The sequence below is a fragment of the Cnephaeus nilssonii genome (assembly GCF_951640355.1).
Source record: "Cnephaeus nilssonii genome assembly, chromosome: 12".
Taxonomy (NCBI): domain Eukaryota; kingdom Metazoa; phylum Chordata; class Mammalia; order Chiroptera; family Vespertilionidae; genus Cnephaeus; species Cnephaeus nilssonii.
In genome coordinates this window covers 74201834-74227646 of record NC_137083.1, presented here as the reverse complement: position 1 = coordinate 74227646, position 25813 = coordinate 74201834, and positions in this window count along the sequence as shown.

Here is a 25813-nt window from a genome sequence, read left to right as displayed (position 1 = left end):
GGTTAATCTCTCTCTCTCCCACCCTCCGACCCTCCCGCCTTCCCTCTGAAGATTTCATCATCCTCTTTAGTTTCTATGATTGTATTTGACACATAATGAGTACTCAATACATGTTTATGAGAAAAGGATTTTTTAAAAATATCTTTTTGAGGGAATACCATTTGGCAGTGTCCTACCAGTGTTGGGAAAAATGCAATTAATTTGTATATCCTGTTAGTTGATATCTGAAGATATAATGTTGCTTCAGTTTGATGTCATTCTCTTTGAATAAAAATGTAATTTCCAATACAGTAAAAGGAAGTCAGTTTAGGACTTTTTCTTTCTTCCTTTTTTTTTAGATTAAACACCTAGTTTATTTAGGTCAACAAAAAAGGGTCAGATACTGTGTATATGCTATGTCTACTTGGCTTCTCTTTCCCTATGGGTGAATTTATGTTGAATCCAAATCATAATATCCCCTTTATTTTTTACTAATCTTATTAGTTTCATGTGAAATCTTAATTGCTCTCATTACTGACAAAATGATCATTTCTGAAATTACAAATCCATATTTTACACTTAGTAAATGAATAGAAAATGGCATTTAATCATGAAAAAGAGCAATAGTTTTTTAAATTTTTTCTCCTATAATACCACATGTATTATACGCAATTAAAATAATATGTTTAGAGAGAGGAAGGCAGAGAAAGAGACATCAATGTGAGATAGAAACATCTATTGGTTGCCTCCTATCCATGCCCTGACTAGGGATTGAGCCTGTAACCTAGGTATGTGCCCTGACTGGGAATCGAACCCACAACCTTTTGGTGTTTGGGATGATGGTCCCACTAACAAAGCCACCCAGCCAGGGCTGTTTTTTTTTTTTTTTTTCATATCCTATCTAATAAAGTATCTAATAAAGAGGGAATAATGCAAATTGACTGTCACACTGACACAAAGATGACGGCACCACAGTGGAGGCAGGGTATCTATAACACAAGTTGGCTGCATCACAGTGGAGGCTGAGTTCCCGTAATGAGCCTTAATGAGCAATCAGCAAGGGCCTGAGGCTGTGTGGAGCTGAGCCAGGGCAGGAAACCTCAGGCTGCGCCCCCAAACCTGGCAGGGCTTGACGGGGGACCTCAAGGCATGCCACCTTCCCTGACCCGGGCTGAGGGACCTCAGGTTGTGCCCCCCACCTGGTGCCAGGCCAGGGGACCTGAGGCTGCATCCCCCACCCATGGGGCTTGAAAAGGATGGGGCTGGTTGGGTCTGGATCTCGCCCAATGGGGGTGGGGCCGGCTGGGTCTGGTCTCTCTCAATTTTGAGGAGCCGCAGGTGGGTAAGAACTTGACTCTGCATCCCGCAGTGCACCCCAGACTCTGACAGGAGGAAGATTTTCATATACATTTTACTAATTTTCTTTCATCTCTGATACTTCTAATATAGAGAAAAGGCAAATAGCAATATTAAAATATTTCCTCTAATTAATCCCCTTTTAATGTGCATGAACTTTGTGTACTGAGCCACTAGTGTGTGTGGTGTGTGTGTGCATGTGTGTGTGTGTGCATGTGTGTGTATATGTGAAGTAAATCGTTTATATAGTTCCAAATACACTGAGTGGCCAGATTATTATGATCTCAAAAATCTCTGAATGCATAATAATCTGGCCACTCAGTGTATGTATGTGTGTGTGTGTGTGTGTGTATTAGAGGCCTGGTGCATGAATTCATGCATGGGTGGGGGGTCTGGCAAGCCTGGCCAGGGGGAGGGGACATGGGCGGTTGGCTGGCCTGCCTGCTGGTCGAACTCTTGGTCGAGGGGACAATTTGCATATTAGCCTTTTATTATATAGGATACTAGAAGCCCAGTGCATGAAATTTGTGCACGGCGGGGGGTTGTCCCTCAGCCCAGCCTGTACCCTCTCCAATCTGGGACTCCTGGAGGGATGTCCGACTGCCCGTTTAGGCCCGATCCTGGTGGGATCGGGCCTAAACGGGCAGTCGGACATCCCTCTCACAATCCAGGACTGCTGGCTCCCAACTGCTTGCCTGCCTGCCTTCCTGATTGCCCCTAACCGCTTCTGCCTGCCAGCCTGATCACTCCCTAACCACTCCGCTGCCAGCCTGGTTGATGCTTAACTGCTTCCCTGCCAGCCTGTTTGCCCCCAACTTCCCTCCTCTGCCAGCCTGGTCACCCCTAACTGCCCTCTCCTGCAGGGTTGATCACCTCCAACTGCCCTCCCTTGCAAGCCTGGTCCCTCTCAACTGCCCTCCCTTGCAGGCCGGGTGCCTCCCAACTGCCCTCCCCTGCTGGCCATCTTGTAGTGGCCATCTTGTGTCCACATGGGGGCAGGATCTTTGACCACATGGGGGCAGCTATATTGTGTGTTGCAGTGATGATCAATCTGCATATTACTCTTATTAGATAGGATAGAGGCCTGGTGCATGGGTGGGGGCCAGCTGGTTTGCCCTGAAGGGTGTCCCGGATCAGGGTGGGGTTCCCTTCGGGCATGGGGTGGCCTGAGTGAGGGGCCTGTGGTGGTTTGCAGGCTGGCCACGCCCCCTGGCAACCCAAGCAGAGGCCCTGGTATCTGGGATTTCAATTGAAACTTTGTAGCCTGGAGCGGAGCCAAGCCTGCTGCTCCCTCCGAGGGCCCCAGCCATTTCTGTGGCAGTTAATTCACCTTCTACAATTGAAACTTTGTAGCCTTAAGCGGGTGAGCCCGGCCAGGGTGTGCGGAAAGCTTTGCTTCCCCTGTTGCCGCCGGCAACCCTGGCCTGCTCTCTCAAGCTCCATTCTGCCGCCATTTGTTTGAATTTGTTTACCTTCTATAATTGAAACTTTGTAGCTTGAGTGGAGGCTTAGGCCTGCAACAGCTATGGAAAGCTTGGCTTGTTCTGTTACCTGGGAAACCTTGCTCTCTGTGGCTGTAGCCATCTTGGTTTGGGTTAATTTGCATACTCGCCCTGATTGGCTGGTGGGCGTGGCTTGGCTGGTGGGTGTGGCTTATGTAGCGGAGTGATGGTTAATTTGCATATTACCATTTTATTAGAGAGGATACACTGAGTGGCCAGATTATTATGCATTCAGAGATCATAATAATCTGGCCACTCAGTGTGTATCTTAAACTTAAAATTTCTCTCTTGGATCTTCTGTTCCCATATCAATTATTCTCTGACTACAATTTCTTAGTTCAAATCCTCAAGAAATAAATATGATTGGACTCAGCATGAGGCAAAAGTTCATTGAAGTAGAAGAAGGGAGGAGAATGTAGAAGGTGGGTGATGGGGAAAGATTGCTATCTTATCTAGAGTTATTGGTGGAAGGGCTCTTTCTACCTACTCTGGCTCTTTTGTCATTTGTGATGGTCTCCTCTTGTGCATTTTAAAATTCCCCTTCTACCTCCATCTGTTCTTGATTTTTAGTAGTTGTATGATATTCCCAAACCTATCCCTACTTTCTTTCCACTCCACCTCTCTCCCCAACTATCAAGAAAGTACTTGAGCCCTAGCTGGTTTGGCTCAGTGGATAGCTCGTCAGCATATGGACTGAAGGGGTCCCAGGTTAGATTCCTGTCAAGGGCACATGCCGGGTTGTGGGTTCTATCCCCAGTAGGGGGCATGCAGGAGGCAGCCAATCAAGATTCTCTCTCATCATTGATGTTTCTATCTCTCTTTCTTTCTCCCTTTTACCTTGGCACCTCCGGACAAGCAGGCCAGGTGAAAAAATTAAACAAAATTGATGAAAGCCTTCCCGTGTCAGAAAAGGGTTTGAGCCCTGACTGGTTTGGCTCAGTGGATAGAGCATCGGGCTGTGGACTGAAAGGTCGCAGGTTCTATTCCGGTCGAGGGCATGTACCTTGGTTGCAGGCTTGATTCCCAGTAGGGTGCGTGCAGGAGTCATCGATGTTTCTAACTCTCTATCCCTCTCCCTTCCTCTCTGTAAAAAGTCAATTAAAAAGAGAAATATATATATATATATATATATATATATATATATATATATATATATAAAGAAAAGGGTTCAAATTGTACTCAAGAGGTCACTCTAGGAACGGTTTCTTTTTTAGATTAAGTGCAATAGATTTTCTTATGTTTCTTATCTTGCTAAACATGAGTAAAATGAAAATTGGGGGAATGTAGAAAATGTTTCATAGTAAAAAGCCTAAGCATTTACTGATCTCAAAAATGACTTTTGAAGACCACTGGCAAGACAGCAATTGGTTGAAGATATTGCCCTTTTGACTTCTATCTTTCTCAGTGTTGACTTTATTCTCTTCTTTTTTGTTTTTGTTTTCTGTTCACTCCTGTCTGCCTTCCTACTCAAATTCCCAAACTGGCCAATGTTCAGAGGTAGTCTTGCAAAAATAAAATGATGGCCCTCTAAAGGGGCATTAGCAATTCTTCTCTGCAACTTTACAGCCATTTCTATGCAAAATCTCTTGTGCTCCTTCCTCCTGGAGTGGTTTTTGGGTAGAAATGTTTCTGTACCTGAAAGGTATGAAGCCACAGATCATCTGTAGAATTGGCTTTAGGAACAAGGCTTCAGCTGGGTCCAAATTCACTATCTTATTTAGGTTTGTTTTGCTTTTTAGGAAATTAAAATGCTTAGAATAGTTGTGAAGGGTAAGTATAAAAAGAAGCTAGAACAGTGTTGCAGGATGAACAGAACTGCCATCATCCGAACCTGTGATAGCTCAATACTTCTCAAAATGCCATTTCAGTATTATTGATAGAAACACTGATGAACTTCCAGTGGAGTCAGAAACTGCATCTGTTGAATCTGAGAAAGGGCATTCAAGAGGCATAACTCTTCAAGCAAAGGTGGAGGCAAGAAAGTGAGTGATTGGCCTACAAGGTACGGTTGACCACATACTTTTCTGGGGCTTAAAACCCTTCAGTGGCTGCTCATCAATTTTACAATAAAGTCTGATTTGCTTAGCATGATACATAAAAGGCCCTCTGAGATTTCCATTTACAGCTACTTTTTTCTTTATCTGTTGCCCTGTGTGATAGTAAGGTCATGGAGTACTTACTCTTTTAGTAACCATCCCTGCCAATTGCCATCTCCAATATCTCTACAGTACACACCATTCACATTCAGAGCCATGAATCATTGGTCATATTGTTTTCCTCTGCCTGCAGCGCAATATTCAACTTGCTCTGTCACCTCCTATGTTGGCCACCTCTAGCACATCCTTTATCCTCCAGCATGCCTTATTATTCAAAGGTCTACTACTGATGTTCCCATAGCACCCGGGCATACCACTCTTGGCCCTTAACATACTATACTGAGGAATCACCACATGCCCATCTTCTACACTAACCTGTGCAGATAAGGAATGAAGACTTATTGAATAAAATTGATCTAATAGAAAAACCCCAGGGTTTTCTAATAAGGATGTTAGAGAGTTGGTGTTATTTCCTGTGTAAAACCCCCAGTCTCCTTGAATGACATTCATTTTCCACATAGGTTTCTTCAGGAGGTTTGTTTCATTAAGCCACGAGGATATATCATTTGTAAAAATCAAATTGATGATGGCAAATAGGCAAAGCCTGTCTTGGTAATGTTTTCTCAAAAAGGTAAATTATAAGAGTTTTCTGCTACAACTTTAGAAATGGGAGCTCACAGTCAGAAAATACTATTTACCCTTTTCATAATTACCCAGCCAGTTCCTGTGTGTGTTTTTTTCCAGAATGATACACTGAACAAATTACACATAATACATACAAACATTCGGAAAATGCTACCTATTTGGAACAGAAACACATTTTTGTCTCAGAGTGATGCCAACCAGTTCTATGGTGTTTTTTGTTAAGTATAATTGCATTTCTTCACAAAGACCCCGAAGAAGGAGAACAAATCCTTGGCATATTTCTTTTGGTCTCGCAGCATGTGCGTAATTTACTTGTTTTTGCCACTGAGAAGCACTGTGTTTTTCCTGCTGGCACCAAGGCAATGTGTTAGGCACTACGATTTTGGTTGCATTTTCTTCTATTCAGGCTCCTGGTTCTATGAGGTTGAAGTCAGGGTTCAGAGTTCGCATATCATGTACTTGAGAGTTGGCACTGTTTCATCTTTCCCCAGGTCCCGTTCTAACAGTGACCAATCGCAACTTGTCATGAAGAAGACTTCTTCACACAAAGGCCAGTGACACAATCAACTCACACCTGGGGAGCGCCTGAGTCAGAATTGCTCCAAAGCAAATGAGGTTGTGAAGGTGAGGATAGTGCTTTTTTTTTTTTTTTTCAAAAAGAAGGAAGGGATTTTAAGCTTTGAGAGCTTTCTTGAATCATATATTATAAGCTATACCTTATGAATATGCATTACGTTACCTCTTTTGAACTTCCTTGAAACAAATTCTCATAAATAAACAAGGAATGTACCATGCTGACAGAGTCATTTAAACTGGATGTATTGTGCTAATGGAGTGAAAAGAATTAAAAATTTTCAAGAGCTTTAACCCTCAATTTTAATAAATTTCATGGAAATCGGATCAAGCCCTAATTGCTAATTCATCTAAAATTATTAAAAAGAGATTTCAATTACTACCACCATTGAATTTTGATGTAGCAAATTAAATTAGGATACTAGATTGTATCTTTTCTTAAATCCAGACCTATTTAAAACCCTTTTTTTCTGTAAATTCTGAAAGGGAACTTTATGTTCAGTTATGTTGCTAAAAAAAAAAAAATCCAGCATAGTACAAAATAGTAGGTTAAATCTCTTAGTGAAGATTTTTAATGACATTTTAGTGTTCCTCTTATAATTACTCTTCATCTAAGATATCCTATAATGATGTTGGACACTCTTGGTTCAGGCTCACTGGCTTGCTTCATTAGCATGTCATTCCCATTCCACATCACAAGATTTAATTGTAATGCCGGATATGCACAGCTCTCCACAGAAGTCTAATCAAAGTGGATTCACTTGTATTATTAATATCAAAAATCAGTCCACTTGCTATTTTTATAAATAAAAGAATCCAGATACATAAATCAGCTGTCATTTATTAGCATGTACTGGCATATCTGCCAGACATATGAGCAGCCCTATCACAGTTCCTTAGGATTATTTTCATCAAGATTAAAACCCTTCTACATTAAATATACATACTAATTCCTCCATAAAGTAATCAGATTACAGAGCAGGTGACACTGTGTGTTGGAATTCAAATGATTTGCAGTAATGAGCTGGAAAGGTGTGCTTGGAGTCAGGCAGAGAAAAGGAGAGAGGAAAGACAAGGGAAGAAGGAAGACTGGTTTTAAATATGGACCTGCACATCTGTTGTTTTATTGTTTTGCTAACTTTACGTATTTATTTTTAATAAGTAAAGGACTGAGACAAGCATCCATGATACTTAGCAATCCATGGTGTCAATCATTTATACTATCAAATGCTACCTGCCTCTAGTGTATTAGCTTACCTTTTCTTTGTCCACATACCATCTAAAGACAGGGCTGGGGAAGGATGCTCTGCATTTGAGTTGTATTCATAGACCCATGCCTGTGGACATCTCTGCTGTCCAATGGGGATGTTTTATCTCTTCACATTACCTACCTTTCTGTTTTAAATTCTCATTCCTTATGAAAATTCAATAAAACACAAATCATAGTATAGCTACTCTCACACTTTTAAAAGGATTGTAAGATAATAGTTTGAAATTGGAAATAAAATAACCACAGACTGGCTCAAAACATGTTTTTAACCTCTCATAGCACTGTGGAAACATCAGTTTGAAAACCCCTTTATGGTCTCATAGATAAAAATGCAAAAGCATGTGAACACCTTTATTTTCCACTTCATTTCAAAATATTTTTCTTGGCATATTTGCAAAAAGAATCTCCAGATTGTTTTACATACAGACACACACAGACACACACACACACACACACACACACACACACACACATACACACACACACACACACACACCATACATACCTCAACAAGTAATCAACAATTTGGATGGAAACTAAACATTTGGTGCTAGACTACCCTAGAGTTTGGAAATACACTCAGTTTGCTTGAAACCTTGAATTGTTGTCCTTGTGAGTGATTTTTAAAAAATTTCTCACACTGGGCTACTTTTACTCCATTACAAAGTAGAAAAAAATATTTGCTTTATGCTTTTTATTGAAAATACCTTTTATACATAGCCACAAACACTATATATACACATATATATGTGTAAATATATATATGTGTGTAAATATATATATATATATATATATATATATATATATATATACATATAAATTCTTATGTTACTCTTATTTTATTATAAAATAGATGCTTTCATTAGGTCAATTTTTGGTGTAAAAATTACATTTGAATATGCATTGTTCTACCTGTCTGTGATAAGAATAAAGTGACACTATATCTGAGAACTTTTTGAAGTGTAAAGATCATAACAAGTAATATTGTGATCAGTCCAGTAAAAATCTGTTCTCCTTTATATATCATTTGTGACCTATTTAAACAGAGCCTCTTTACCATGTTTGGATGTTAAATGTAACAGCTTTAGAATAACCATCTTAAATAGTCAGCCAATTAAATTACTTGTTGTATTGCTAATAAGTTCACATACATATACATGTATATGCTGCTGCATGCAGCGTTTAGGGCTTCAATTTATTACTTAGCAAGAATACATTTTACCTCAGCTTGTTGATGACTCTTTTCTCAGAAACTATATTCCTCAGCGAGGCTAATCAAACTGTGTAGCAGTTCATTTGGAATAATTTCTCATCTAATTCTTTTAACTGTTTGGAGACAGCAAGTGGGCCTGTCCTTTGTAGGATAAAACGCAAATAGCAGCTCTCATTGTATGATAAGCAAACAGAAAGGCTAACAGCTAATATGCTGATTCAATAACCCTTTTTATATTATCTTTTTAACTTACAGACATCCTCAGTATATTTTAAATTATTTCTATCAAAGCTGCAGACACGGCTCAGAAGAGCAATAGGAAAATAAAATTTAGAAACAACTTTGCTATTATTTATAAAGAATGAATTATCTTATGCTGATTCTCTGTAAATGAGCTAGAGTTTAAGAGAGTCTGTTGATGGCGATTCTAGCAACTCTATAAGCGATGTGAAAACTTAACAGGGAAGAATGGGCTTAAAAAGAAAGTCAACCAGTACCATCTATGCTAATTCTACTAGTACATGTGTATGTGGGAGCAGACATCAACCTTATCACAGAAGTGGACGGCCACCTCTCCAAAACACATATCGGAACATCCGTGCCCATCCTCATCTGGGCTTAGTTCAACATCTCTGATGGAAATTAAAAAGAGAGCCATTTTTGGTTTTGTTGTTGCCTTTTAAAAAATCATCTTTTGTTGTCTCTCCAAAATTAAAATTCTGTGGGCAGTGTATATACTAAGCAACATACTTCTGTGACAATATACTGGATGTAAACTGAGTTTTGCATGTTACCAGAGGATGTTTGTCAGTGTATTACACATGTGAAATTGCCCATCATCCTTGGTTACATTCTTGGAGCAGAAATGAGAAGGAAAAGTGAGTGGAATATCATGACGGAGGCAATGCAGCATTTTTATAGTGAGGGTTGCTGGATGGTGCCGGAGCACACAGAGCCTGCTGAGATTCAGCATTTTTGGGATGCGCTCTTATCCCCAGCAGTGGGATCTGCTAAGCATGTAGATTTATTCCCACTATTTCTATTTACTTCATTCCCCCAAAAATAAAAATGTGGGAGAATTAATTTCTGAGATACACAAAACATTTAAACAACTATCACAACCAAAGCTGCTCCGAACCTCATACTGCAGCTCTGGGCATGTTAGCAAACTGTGCCCCCATCCCCTGGAAACACAGCTCCGCCCCTGCACTGCTGGCAACCAGATGGCCTATTATGAAGAAAAATAAACCTCTGCTTCCTGGTGCGGGAAGTTTCACAGCCCAAATGTGGACAGCCCTGGGGTTAACTCACTTTAAGAGACAATGAACATGCACGTGCAATCATAAGGTTCTTGACTTTTTCTGTCTGACTGATTTCACTTAGCATGATATTCTCAAGTTCCAATCATCCTGTCACAAATGGCAGCATTTAATCTTTTCTTATGGCTGAGTAGTATTCCATTTTATATATGCACCATATCTTTCTTAGCCAATCGGCTACTGAGGGACACTTCGGTTGTCACTTATGTGTGAAATATAAAACTGAAAGCAACAAATGAACAAACAAGAAAAAGAAATGAAAACTCATAGACACAGAGAATAGAAGGGTGGTTACTAGAGGGAAGTGGTGTGGGGAGGTACCAAAGGGTAAGGAGAGTCAAATATGTCGTGACTGAAAAATATTTGACTTTGGGTGGTGGGCTCACAATGCAATATACAGATGATGGGCCATAGATTTGCATAGAATTGTATCAACCAATGTCATCCCAATGGATTTAATTTAAAAGGAAGAAACAATGAACAGCTATTTCAAGTGGAAGTTTAGATGTCATGTGTTCTGTAAAACCTTGGGATCTACAAAATCTCACCCTCAAGATGAAGAGGATTGTTGGAAAACTAGGGTGAGGGCAAATATCAATTCATATACTTTATAACCAGAACACTAACAGCATAAACAAAATGAAATAATCTTAATAAAAATTGGCATAATGAAATTTCTCTTAGCATTTGTACCAAGCATCATAGTCAGTCAGGTCTTTGCACTCAAAATGTTGAGCTTTCTCCTCCAGGAAATATGTCTCTTAGAGGATATTTGCTTTTTTTATATTATTAAAAAATTTGAATGTTGAAATTATTGCAGACTTCCCCCATTCCCTCCCCTTGTCCACTTCCACCTACCCTTGCCTTCCCATCTTTTGGCTTACACCACTTTATTGTCTGTGTCCATCACATTTGCTTTGAAGAGAGACTATTTGCATTAAACTATGATTCAGGGTGTGGGCTTCTTCGTAATCCCATTGTTTTAGTACACGGAAGAAGGCTTAAAGCTTCATCACCTCCATTGTACCTTTGCCAGTAGCTTAAAGTGGTGGAGAGCTAGGTGGTGAAAATTCTTGAAGCCGTTAAGCCAACAACTACTCCCATTAAAGGCGATCACATATGTAGTTTTTCAGCTTTTTTTCTTAAAATCTTTACAAATCACTAAGACATTTTATTTGTAGTATCAAAATTCACTCGTGATTGCATCAAACCATTGTGCTGGGAAAAATGTACCAACATGCTTTCTGAGCTATATTGCCTCCGTTCTTCTACCATTTGTGCTGGAAGTAATTCACACAAATTCATATAATTCTCGCTAATTGTGCCTAGACCATCCATTCCTGACACAATGCAGCATTTAGCTGATTTAAGTCAATGCCCACCCTCTTTTGGGGGCATTTGTTCAAATACTTTAACATTACAGTTTGTCCTATATGTCAATTAATGTAGTGATATTTAACTCAGGGTATTTTGGAAAACAGTTAAAAGTTCAGAAACATGTTATTAAGTTCCTCATTCTGTTATAAATATTCTGATAAATATTAAGAATGTTTTCTTTAGCATTTTAATAGTAAATAACTTCAAATTGCATAAAATCTTCTAGTTATGCTAGGATAATGCATTCTCAAGAGCTGTTTAAGTTGTATTTTCTTCTGTGGGAAAGGAACCTTGAATTTTATCTCTCCACATTGTGACAGAATCAACAAAGTAGTGTAGCTGTTTACCAGGGAACTTTCTCAATTAGTCAAACTGGGGTGATTACCTCACCATTTACTTCCCTCCTTTATGAGAATTAATTTAAATATTAATTCATCAGGAATTCTAAGACAAAAATTAGGAATGGATGTTAGCCCATCCCCCCCCCCAAGTTTCTTCCTGGTTTTATAAAACAATATTGACTCTGGGTTCCTAACACGTGCATGTCCTATTTGGCCTGAACTTCACCCAGGACCTATGAGCTGGAGAGTTCCACCTGTGAGCTTTCTGTTCTATGTTACTAGAAAATTTGCTTTCAGAGACAGTGATATTAGAAAGTGATTAAACCCCAGTAGTGGAGGTTGAAAACATGATAAAAATAATTATTTTAAGGTAGCCAATTATTCTCTAACAATTTCTAATTTTTAAATTTCAAAAACTATTTTTTCTTGTACTTTGTGCTAAATTGGAAACATTTTAATATTCAGCCTGAATGAGACGAATCACTTAGAGTCTTGAAAGGGATTATTTTTTATAGTAGTAACTATTCATTGGTTAGTTCATTAACTCATTTTCCAAATATTTGTGACTCCAATATCTATTCACTTGAGAGTCCCCACACAAGGAGTAATAGGCCCTTAGCCCCTGCCCTAGCCTGTCCCCAGGGTCCTACAAACAGGTGTATCAAATGTGAGCAAAAGACAAAGTTCAGTTATAGGTATTGACTTTCCTTTGTCTTAATTTTCTCCCACTCCATTTCTCCTTTTCTACAAATGCTGCCAAAAATATACTCGTGGAGAAGACTTGCTAGTGCTTTAAGAAATGAATAGTTCTGCCAAGAAAGCGGTCAGCTTATGCTCCTCAGGTTTCCAGTCATTTCAACTCCAGTGAGAAACTGACTGTGCAGAGCTTAGGACAGTCGGAACCAGGGGACCCCAGAAGCAGCAGTCCTTACTCTAAGACTCTTAGTGGGCCCTCTTGGGTAGCCCCATTTGCTTCTGAATCTGAAACTTTTTCTCAAGGAAGGTCAAAATTTGCCCATATGTCCTTGGAGATGGGTAATGCCTTTGCCTCTCCCTCTACTTTTACTTTTCATCACACCCACTGCAGAAAATTTATTCTTTCCTCCTAGAATTGAAAATAGATCCTTTTCATGAAAACAGGAATAAAAATACTCAGAATATGAGTGGTGATAGTGGTGGTGAGGTGTTGTATACACTAGCAACAGAGTACAGTGGGATGATGCATTGTTTATCTATAATCTATGATCTGTTAAAGGCACATTATTCTCCCAATGCCAAAAATTACTAACAAACCAAGAAAAAAATGGTGACAGATGCTCATCTCTTTATCTTATGCTATTTGTAGTAAAAGAGTTCAAGTGTCATGGATAGGATAATGATAGCTCTGATTTTCTATGGCCTAGCCAACAAAGACAGAATATTCTCTTGTAACCACGAGGAAGTAGAGAAATATTATGCTCAGTTTTTAGTATCCTGTAAACATTGTTTTCCCCCTGATCTACTTTAATCACTGTGGTTTTTTTTATTTTTTTTCATTCCTCACTTGCTTATCTTTCACCTATAACTCCCTATTCTGAGAAGTCAGAGATAGAGAAAAAAGTACAAATTTAAGATATGATAGAGATGGCCTTTCAAAACATTGTAGAAAAGATGTATTATTCAATAAAGGGTACTGGGACAACTGGCTAGCCATTTGGAAAAAAATGAAATGGGAGCTTTATTTCACTCCTTACTCAAAATGAATTCTAGTTGGTTCAAAAATTTGAGCATAAAAATTAAATTATTAAAGGTTTGGAATAAGCTTGGTGATTAAAAAAAATAAGTTTGGTGCACTTAAGCATGATATAACCAAGAAGCTGTAGATAATGTATGAACATATTAGACTAAATAAAAAATAAGGAATATCTTCATAGAACAAAACACTTTAAATAAGTAAAATGAGGAATAAAAGTCTGTGAAGATATTTGTAAATCAGAGAGTAAAGAAAATAATTTCTATAAATCATTTAGTAAAAGACTAGCAACCCATTAGAAAGTGATCATGAACAGGTAACTCACCAATAAAAAAAAATTCAAATGGGCAATACAGTAAACATATAAAAAGCATGCTTTTTAATTCATAAAAGGTAATGATTTAAAAAATCAAATAAGTATAGTAATGAAATGACATTTTTAAAAATCTATCAGTTTGACAAAAAAAAAACATTAAGTTTGATCTGACCTGATATTAAGGAAGGGGAAGGTTTGGGGAAGTAGGCATTGCTCTGTGGATTGGTGGGAGGAAAATGTGTTCCCCACCATTTAAAAACCAATCCTACTTCAAGAATTTAGTCTAAATATATAATTGCAAAAATATTTATTGTTATGTGTTTAAAGATTTAATTTAAAGGCTATTTTAGGACTCCTAGTCACAATGGCAGGGTAGGTAAATGTGTGCTTGCCTCTTCCCGTGATCATATCAAAATTACAACTAAATTATAGGACAACAACCCTTGAGAACCACCAGAAGACTAGCTAATCAGAACTACTATAACTAACAATATGTAGAAGAAGCCACATTGAGACAGGTAAGAGACATGGAATGAGCTGTTCCCACACCCAGGTGTGGTGGTTGAGAATTGGGAGGAATATCATGGGTTTTCCCTTAGGAGTGAGGGAGTCCAGCCCCACACCTCAGCATGTCCTGTACCTCAGCCCAGAACTCCAGTGCTGGGCAGAGGACTCCCAACAGCAGTAGTGACTCAGTCTGGGTGAGACTGAGAGCTTCCAGAGACACAGGTCTTCCCTTAAAGCACCCAAGCACAGTCTCACTCATTCAAAACACCCTAAGATCCAGCAAAGGGACAACTGCTCAAAAAATACCAGGACATATGTGGTGGAACTGAATTGTCTGCCTTCAGGACTAAGGCAGCTCTCTCAGGGACTAAGGTGCCTGAAAGCTCCATTATTCCTTTGTTGAGTCCTTCCCCCACCCCCATCCAGCCTGCATGTGTAGGCAGACATCGAGTCTGAGTCTCCTTAACCAGGCAACACCACTCTCACCCCACCCTGATGATTTTCTGGTACCTTGACTGGACTGAACCTCTTTCAGAGTCTAATCCACACAAGCTGCCAGCCTGGGTCCAGGCTGTGAACTTTCCTAAAATCTCTCAAAGGTCCCCAAACACCACACAAAGCAGCAGCTGACCTTAGCATGTCCTGTACCTCTTGCTAAGTGGCCGCAAATCTCATACTAGTGACAGCCAACCTCAGCTCACAGCACACCCACTCCCAGGTACCTCTAAGACCAGCACAGGCAGCTAACAATCTCATATCACTTTGTAGCTCCTACCAGGTGGCTTTGGGCCAGACAAGGCAGTGGCTAAACTTGGCCTGCTCTGGAGCCCCTCCCAAGAAGCCCCAGAACCAACATGACAGTTGTCCAACTTCAGACCACACCAGGGCACCGCCCAATTAGTGTCATAATCGACATATCCAAAGATGGGATTAGCAGGCACCAGGATTTGTGAAAGCAAATCTTGCTCCAGGAGGTCAGTGCCTACACTACAGCTTGTCCACTATAGTTATGGCCAGCCATCAAAGCCAGTCAGCCTGAGGGTCAGTCTCACCCACTGGCATTTCAACAGCAATCTAGGCACAACTACAAGAAGAGGGCACACATAAACCACACAAGGGGCATCCCTGGATCGCCCTGTTTAGGATACAGTGGAGACTGTACCACTGGGCCTCACAGGAGATCTGCCACATAAACTACTCCACCAGAACTGGGAAAAGTAGCAGAACTATCTAATACATGGAAACAAGCAACAGGAGGCAGCCAAAATTAGAAGACAAATATCTATATATACAAAAGCCTAAGTGACATTTACAATGGAACGACTGGTCACTATGATGTGCACTGACCACCAGGGGTAGATTCTCAATGCAGGAGCTGCCCCCTGGTGGTCAGTGCACTACCACAGTGGGAGCGCCGCTCAGCCAGAAGCTGGGCTCATGGCTGGCAAGTGCAACAGCAGTGGCAGGAGCCTCTTCTGCCTCCACAGCAGCGCTAAGGAGCTAAGAAGTGTGTGGCAAGCAGTAAGGAGTGAGCTGCAAGTGGTAAGGAGCAAGTGGTGAGCAGTAAGGAGCGAGTGGCGAGTGGTTAGGAGAGAATGGTGAGCAGTTAGAAGTGCTGAGTGCCAAGCCTGGCTTGGGCTCCACCCCAGCTGCCTGCCGCTTTGCACACTGCTACATCCCTCGGGGAATGTTGGACTGCCTGTGGGGATCGGGCCAAAACCAGCAGTCCAACATCCCCCAAGGTGTCCCGGATTGCGAGAGGGCACAGTCCAGGCAGCAGGACCCCAACCAGTACATGAATATGTACACTGGGCCTCTAGGGTCTCAAATGAAAGAATAGGACAAAACACCAGCCCAAGAACTGAGCAAAATGGAAACAAGCAATCTACCAGGTGCAGAGCTCAAAATACTGCTTATAAAGATGCTTAATGTGCTCAGGAGAAAGCTAGATAATCTCAGTGAGAACTTCAACAAAGAGAGGAAATATAGGAGAAGGCTAGATAATCTCAGTGAGAACTTCAACAGAGAGAAGAAATATTAAAAGGATTTAGAAACCATAAAAAATAAACTCAGTCAGAAATGAAGAATACAATAATTGAAATAAAGATTACAATAGAGGGAATAAACATCAGATTAGAACAAGCAGCGGAACAAAGTGATTTGGAGGACAAAGTAGCAGAAAACACCCAATCAGAACAGCAAAAAGAAAAAAAGAATTAAAGAAATGAGTATAGTATAAGGGACTTCTGAGACAACATTAAGCACAAGAACATTCTCATCATGGGGGTACCAGAAGGAGAGGAAAAAGAGCAAGGGATTGAACACATATTTGAAGAAATTATGAGCAAAAACTTCCCTAGGTGAAAGAAATAGACATGCAAGTCCAGGAAGCACAGAGAGCCCCAAATGAGATGAACCCAAATTGGACTACACCAAGACATATCATAATTAAAATGCCAAAAAATAAAAACAAAGAGGGAATCTTAAAAGCAGCAAGACTACTGACATCAGAGGAATGGCGGCATTTATCCAAGGAAATTGCAACTTTAAAAAAAGAATTAATCAGAAATCCTGGAAATGATGCGTGCAATTAAGGTGATTAAGAGTGAACTGCTAAGCATAGAAAACAGAACTAACCAGTTAAAGAAGAGAACTAGTGATATCAAAGATAAGAATCAATTAATGATACAGAGGGAAGAAGAGAGAGACCTGAGAATAAAGAAAAATGAAAGAGCTCTACCACACTTCTCTGATTTTATTAAAAAAAAAAAAAAGTAACATCAGAATCACAGGCATTGTGGAGGAGGAAGAGAGGGAACATGGAATGGAGGGTCTATTAAAACAAATAGTGCATGGGAACTTCCTAAATCTATGGAAAGAATGAGATCCTCAAATCCAAGAAGCAAACCTAGTTACCTCAATTCAAAGAGGCCTTCTCTAAGGCACTTGGTATTGAAGCTATAAAAAAAATAATGACAAAGAGAAAATTCTCAAAGCAGCCAGGGAAAATAAGGAACTAACCTACAAAGGAAAACCCATCAGAATTGTATCCGACTTCTCAGCAGAAACTCTACAAGCCAGAAGAGACTGGGACCAAATATTCAGATATCTAAAAAAGAGAAATTACCAGCCATGAATAATATATCCAGCAAAAGTATCTTTTAAGTATGAAGGAGAAATAAAGACATTCCCAGACAGACAGAAGCTGAGGGATTTTATTACAGGAAAAACTCCATTGTAGGAAATACTCAAGGGAGTTATTCTACCTGAAACAAAGAACATAAGATCACAACACTACAAGTAAGATCACCAAAAGGAGAAAGAAGAATAAAGTAGGAGGGATCTCAATACCAGACCCCAAGCTGTATTACAAAGCCACTATTCTCAAAACAGCCTGGTACTGGCACAAGAACAGACATATAGATCAATGGAATAGAATAGAGAATCCAGATATTGACCCAAACCACTATGCTCAATTAATATTTGACAAAGGAGGCATGAACATACAATGGAGTCAAGACAGTCTCTTTAATAAATGGTGTTGGGAAAATTGGACAGATACATGCAAAAAAATGAAACTAGATCACAAACTTACATCATACACAAAAATCAACTCAAAATGGATACAGGACTTAAACATAAGATGGGAAACCATAAAAATACTTGAGGAATCCACAGGCAACAAAATCTCAGACATATGCCAAAAGAACTTCTTCACTGACACTGCCCCTAGGGCAATGGAAGCTAAAGAGAAAATTAACAAATGAGACTACATCAAAATAAAAAGCTTTTTTACAGCAATAGAAACCATCAACAAAACAACAAGAAAGCCCACTCTATGGGAGAACATATTTGCAAATGCTATCACTGATAAAGGTTTAATGTCCAACATCTACAGGCAGCTTATGCAACTTAATAAAAGGAAGATAAATGATCCAATAAAAAAATGGGCAACGGACCTAAATAGAATCTTTTCAAAAGAAGACAGAAGGAAGGCCGAGAGACACATGAAAACATGCTCAACGTCACTAATTATCCGAGAGATGCAAATCAAAACAACAATGCGGTACCATCTCACACCTGTCAGAATGGTTATCATCAACAAATCAACAAACGACAAGTGTTGGCGAGGATGCGGAGAAAAAGGAACCCTCGTGCACTGCTGGTGGGAATGCAGACTGCTGCAGCCACTGTGGAGAACAGTATGGAGTTTCCTCAAAAAACTGAAAATGGAACTCCCATTTGACCCAATAATCCCACTCCTGGGAATATATCCGAAGAAACTAGAAACACCAATCAGAAAGGATATATGCACCCCTATGTTCATAGCAGCACAATTTACAATAGCTAAGATTTGGAAACAACCTAGGTGCCTGTCAGCAGATGACTGGATCAGAAAACTGTGGTACATCTACACAATGGAATACTATGCTGCCATAAAAAAGAAGGAATTCTCATCATTTGCAGCAACCTGGATGGAATTGGAGAACATTATGCTAAGTGAAATAAGCCAGTCAATGAAAGAAAAATACCACATGATCTCACTCATTTATGGATAATAAAGAACATTATAAACTGATGAACAAAAATATAGATACAGAGACAGTAAAGCATCAAACAGACTGTCAAATTATAGGGGGAAGGTTAGGGAGAGGTGGGGGAGATAAGAGATCAACCGAAGGACTTGTATGCATGCATATAAGCATAACCAATGGACACAAAACTCTGGGGGGTGAGGGCATGTATGGGTGTGGGGTGGGGGGGACAATGGTAAGATATGTACACATATAATACCTTAAAAAATAAAAATAAATTATTTCTTCATGAAATAAATACAAAAAAAAAAATCACCAAAAGACTTACTTCCTTCGGCCAGGAGGAACAAAGAGCTGAGAGATGGGGAAACCCAGCAGTGTGAGTGGAAAGCAGAGAGAGAGAGTGAATAGTGTCTGAGTCAGCAGATGTCCAACAGAGCATAGATTTCTGCCATGCAGCTCCTCACTGTTGGCCCAGATGGAGCAGGGATAACTTGTGACAACAAAACCATACAAGGGGAAGGGGGAAAGGTCTGAACTGGCAAAGGAAGGTGAATATCAGGTACACTCAAAGGGAAAAAAACCATGCTATATATGCAACTTCATGGTGACCTAATGGTAGCGACACACAAAAATTCCTAAACCAGGACAAATAGCTTAAAAAAGAGGAAAGAGAGGAAAGAAGTATGGAATATCACCAAACAAAAACAACAGACAGAAATCTAAAGGAAAAGAGCCATCAGGGGCATAGAGCTACTGGAAAACAAAAGGTAAAATGACTATAGGAAATCATCATACATCAATACCATAAATAAAAATGATCTTAATTTACCAACAAACAGGCACAGAGTAGCAGAGTGGATCAAGAAACAAAACCCAAGCATATGCTGTCTACAAGAGACACATTTAAGATGCAAAGACAAAGGTAGATTCAAAGTAAAAGGATTGAAAATGGTTCACCAAATAACATGCACAAGAAAGCAGGTATAGCCATACTTATACCTGAAAAAAATGAATTTCAAGATAACAAGAGACAAAGATGGACACTTTATAATTATAAAAGGAACACTATATCAAGAAAACATAACACTTCTTAATATATATACACCCAACCAGGGAGCATCAAATTATATAAAACAGTTAGTCACAGAACTAAAAGAAGAAACAGATCAAAACACAATCATAGTTGGAGACCTTCATACTCAATTGGCAGCTCTAGACAGATCAAAAAAATAGAAAATCAATTAAAAAATATTGGCCTTAAATGAAACACTAGACTAAATGGTCATAATTTATGACATTTACAGAACATTTCATCCCAGAACATCAGATGATACATTCTTCTCCAGCGCACATGGACCATTCTCAAGGATAGACCATAACATTGGGTCACAGAACTAGCATCAACGAAGTAAAAAAGATTGAACTTATACAAAGCATATTATCTGACCATGATGCCTTGAAATGAGAAATCAACTGCAAAGAAGAAGTAAAGAAACCCACAAATACATGGAGATTAAACAACATACTACTAAAAAATGATGGGGTCAAAGAAGAAATAAAAGATGAGATAAAAAGATATATAGAAACAAATGAGAATGACAACACAATATATCAAAATCTCTGGGACGCAGTGAAAGCAGTAATAAGAAGAAAGCTTATATCATTACAAGCCTATCTCAAGAAACAAGAGAAATCCCAAGTAAACTATCTAACATCACATCTAAAAGTACTAGAAAAATAAGAACAAAAGCAACCCAAAATCAGCAGAAGAAAGGAAATAAAAACAAATACAGCAGAATTAAATGAAATAGAGAACAAGAACGCAAAAAAAAAAAAAATCAATAAAACAAAGAGCTGTTTTTTTTAAAAAGTTTAATAAAATTGACAAAACTCTGGTTAGACTCACTAAGAAAAAAGGGAAAATACCCATATAAATAAAATCAGAAATGAGAGAGAAGTCATTACAGACATCACAGATATACAAAGGATCACACTAGAATATTATGAAAGACTATATGCCACCAAATTCAATAAACTAGAACAAATGGATAAGTTCCTAGAAATATATAACCTTCCTAGACCTAACCATAAGGAGATGAAAAATCTAAGTAGGCCAATCAGCAGTGAGGAAATTGAAAAAAACACCAAAAATCTCCCAAAAAAACAAAAATCCAGGATCAGATGGCTTCATCAGTGAATTCTACCAAACATTCAAAGATTTAAAATCTATTCTTCTCAAACTCTTCCAAAAAATTGAAGAAGAGGCAGTACTTCCTAATACATTCTATGAGGCCAATATAACCCTGATACCAAAACCTGGCAAAGATAGCACACACACACACAAACAAACAAACAAACCAAAAAACACAAACAAACAAAAAAAACTACAGACCAATATCTCTAATGAATACAGATGCAAAAATCCTGAACAAAATACTAGCAAATTGAATACAACAGTATATGCAAAAATAGTACATCATGATCAAGTGGAATTCATTCCAGGGGCACAAAGATGGTTCAACATACTCAAATCAATCAATGTAATATACCACATTAACAAAAGAAAGGATAAATCTATGATTGTATCAATAGATGCAGAAAAAGCATTTTATAAGATACAACATCCATTTATGATTAAAACACTCAATAAGATAGGGATACAAAGGAAGTACCTCAACATAATAAAAGCCATATATGATAAACCCTCAGCTAATATCATACTCAATGGTGAAAAATAGAAAGCTTTTCCTCTAGGATCAGGAACAAGACAAGGATGTCCACTCTCACCACTCTTATTCAACTTAGTGCTGGATGTCCTAGACAGAGCAATAAGGCAAGGGAAAGAAATAAAAGGCATCCAAAGAGGATGCCTTTTCTATATACAAAATCATGCAGATGACATGATTTTGTATATAGAAAACCCTAAAGACTATACCAAAAATCTATTAGAAATAATAAACAAATACAGTCAATTTGTAGGATACAAAATCAATGTGCAAAAATCCATTGCCTTCCAGTATACTAACAACAAAACTTCAGAAAAAGAAATGATAAAAATAATTCCTTTTGCAATTACAACCAAAAGAATAAAATACCTAGGAATAAACTTAACAAAGAACATGAAAGACCCACATAGTGAAAATTACAAAGCATTTTAAAAAGAGATTGAAAAAGATACAACAAAATGGGAAAATATCTTGTGTTCATGGATTGGAAAGATCAACATACTTAAAATGGCCATTCTACCCAAAGCAATATTTAGATTTAATGATCCCCATCAAAATCCCAATGTCATTTTTTAAAAATTAAATGAGAAATAATCATATTTGTATGGAACCACAAAAGACCCCAAATACCCAAAATAATCCTGAGAAAAAAGAACAAAGCTGGAGGTATCACACTACCTGACGTCAAGTTATACTGCAGAGCTACAATACTCAAAACAGCATATTGTCAGAGAAACAGACACACAGATTAACGGAACAGAATAGAGAGCCCAGCTATAAAACCACATGTATATGAACAGACAATTTTCAACAAAGGAGCCAGAAATGCACAATGGAGTAAAGATAGTCTCTTCAATGAATGGTGCTGAGAAAACTGGAAAACCACATGCAAATGAATGAAACTGAATTACAGCTTTTTCCCAAGTATAAAAATTAATTCAAAATTGATCAAAGACCTGAATGTAAGACCCAAAACAATAAGTTATGTTTAAGAAAATATAGCTACCAAACTTATGGACCTGGTTGTAGAGAATATTTTATAACTTGACCCCAAAGGCAATGGAAGTAAAGGCAAAAATAAATGAATGGGACTATATCAAACTAAAAAGATTCTGCACAGCAAAATAAGCTGACAATAAAACAAAGTGGCAGCCAACCAGATGGGAGATGATATTTGCAAACAGTACCTCCGACAAAGGTTTAATTTCCAAAATATATAAAGAACTGATAAAACGTAACACCAACAACTCAATCAAAAAGTGAGCAGAGGACCTGAAAATACACCTTCTCCCAAGAAGACGTGTAAACAGCCAATAGATATATGAAAAGATGTTCAACCTCACTGGCATTTAGGGAAATGCAAATCAAAACTACAATGAGATACCACCTCACACCTGTTAGAATGGCCATTATCAACAAGACAAGCAATGACAAGTTTTAGAGAGGTTGTGCAAAAAAGGGAACCCTCATTTACTGCTGGTGGGCATGTAGACTGGTACAACCACTATGGAAAGCAGCCTGGCGATTCCTCAAAAAGTTAAGAACAGAGCTACCACACTACTTAGCAATCTCATTCCTGTGTATATACCAGAAAAACTCTAAATCATGTATTCACAAGGATATATGCACTTCTGTGTTCATTGCCACATTATTCACAGTGGTCAAGACATGGAAACAACCAAAGTGTCCTGCGATAGGGGACTGGCTCAAGAAGATGTGGTCCATATACACAATGGAATACTACTCAGCCATAAGAAGGGATGAAATAGCACTATTTTCAACAGCATGGATGGACCTTGAGAACATTATGCTAAGTGAAATTAGTCAGTCAGAAAAAGCTAAGAACTATATGATTTCACTCATATGTGGGATATAAACCTGAAACTCGTGAACACAAACAGCAGTGTGGTGGTTGCCAGAGGGAAGGGGGTAGGGGCAGATGGGGGTCCTAATATAAGGTGACAGGAGAAGATTTGACTTGGGGTGGTGGATACATGGTGCAATATATAGATCTTTTAGCCTAGAAACCCACACCTGAAACCTATATTCATGTTAACCAATGTCACTCCAACCAATTTAATTTAAAAAAAACAACAACAAAAAACTCAGTGAGAGAAAAAAAGCAATTGGTTTCATACAAGGGAGCTCCCACAAGCTGCCAGCCAATTTTTCACCTGAAACTTCAGGCCAGAAAGCATTGGTACAATATATTCAAAGTGATGAAATGCAAAAACATACAAACAAGATTACCCAGCAAAGCTATCATTTAAAATTGATTGAGAGTTAAATAATTTCTAGACAAGAAAAAGCTGAAGGAATTTATCACCACCAAACCAATATTACAAAACATATTCCAGAGTCTTCTTTAAGAATAAAAAGAAAACATACGCATAAGAAAATATTGCAAAGAAAAAATTCTCACTGACACAGGCAAGCACATAATGAAAACAAAGGACCAACCCACACTAAAATTAGTACAAAAGTTAAAAGACAAAGGTAAAATGTAAAATGACAACAGTCAATTAAGGGACACACACACACAAGAAGTTAGAAAAATGACAAAAACATAAATGTAGAGAGTAAAATGTTAGTGATATCCTACATAATAAAAAGGTAATATGCAAATTGCATCACTCCGCTATGCCCACGATTGGGCCAGCTGGAGGCACGGGGGGCTGGACTCAGGGTGGCCGATTGGCTGGCGGTAGGAGCGGGGGTCGGGGACTCGCGAGTCCCCGACCCCCGCTCCTCCCGCAGGCCTAAACGGCGGGTGCTGTGGAAGGACCCATGGGGCCGGCGGAAGACGCTGGTGGCGGAACTCGGGGTGGCTGATTGCGTGGCTGCTGGCACCAGTTTTCCGCCAGCAGCAGTTTTCCTCTGGCCACCCGCCGATAGGAGCGCCTCCCGATGGGAGTTCCTCTCGGGGTGGCCGATCGTGCTGGTGGGAGGCGCTCTGATCGGCGGGTGGCCAGAGGAAAACTGCTGCTGGTGGAAAACTGGTGCCGGCAGCCAGGTGAAGGAAAAGTCTATTGCACGAAACTTCGTGCAACGGGCTCCTAGTAGTTATATAATGTGTTCAAACTTAAGCTACCATCAACTTAAAATAGGCTACTATAAATATAGCCTGGTATATATGAAACACATGGTATCCACAAACCAAAAATCTGCAAAGAAATAAAATGAAATCCAAACACAAAACTACAGATAGTCATCAACACACAAGAGAAGAGAGCAAGAGAATAAGAAAGAAGCAGAGAACTACCAAAACAATAAAAAAACAATTCATGAAATGGCAATAACTATATGCCTTTCAATAATTACTTTAAATTTAATGGGTTAAGTGCTTCGTTCCAAAGATGAATGGACAAAAATGTGGTACATATATGCTGCAAGATATTACCCAGCCATAAAAAGGAATGAAGTCTTACCATTTGCAACAACATGGATGGACCTAGAGGGTATTGAGATAAATCAAACAGGTTAAACAGAGACAGACAAATACCACATGATTTCACTTATATGTGGAATGTAAGAAAACAACTAAAGGAAAAAACAACACAAAAACAAGCTCATAGATACAGAGAGCAAACTGATGGTTGCCCTATTGGGGGACGGGAGGGAGGAGGACAGTGGGGAGCTAGGGCAAAAAGGGTAAGGAATTAAGAAGAACAAACTGGTAGTTACAAAGTATCCACTGGGAAGTAAAGTACAGCTTAGGGAATATAGTCAATAATAGTGTAATTAATAACTATGGATGGTGTCAGGTGGGTGCAAGTCTTAACAGGGGAACCACTTTGTAAGTTATATAAATGTCTAACCACTATGCTATACACCTGAGACTAATATAATATTGAATGCTAACTGCAATTGAAAAATAAAAGTTTTTAAAAAGGCTGGCATTTTATATTAATACAAAATCTGGACACTTTGTATATTTCCTTGGATGGTAAAATGATTAAAGTATTATGGAGCGCCTATAAAGTGGGATATGATGCAGGGTATATAAAACTACAAATAGTGCTCCTCTGAGGTGGGGCTACAGAGAGTAGAGAAGGATCCTGCCATGCTAGATCTGCTCTTCAACTTCTGTGATGCAGAATCCCGAGAACAGAGGGTGCGTCTGAGTGCAGATGTGTGAGCCTGTAGAGAGGCAGATACAAGGGGAAAAGGTGATCATAGGAGTTATTCCTGTGTTCTTTGTGGTAGTCAAGAAATGAAGGTTAAGAGCTTGAGTTGTCTTGAAATTGCTTTTTGCTCAACTCTCTTTTATTGGGATAACTTTTTTCAACTGCACTATATGTGTACATTTATCAGAGTTACATG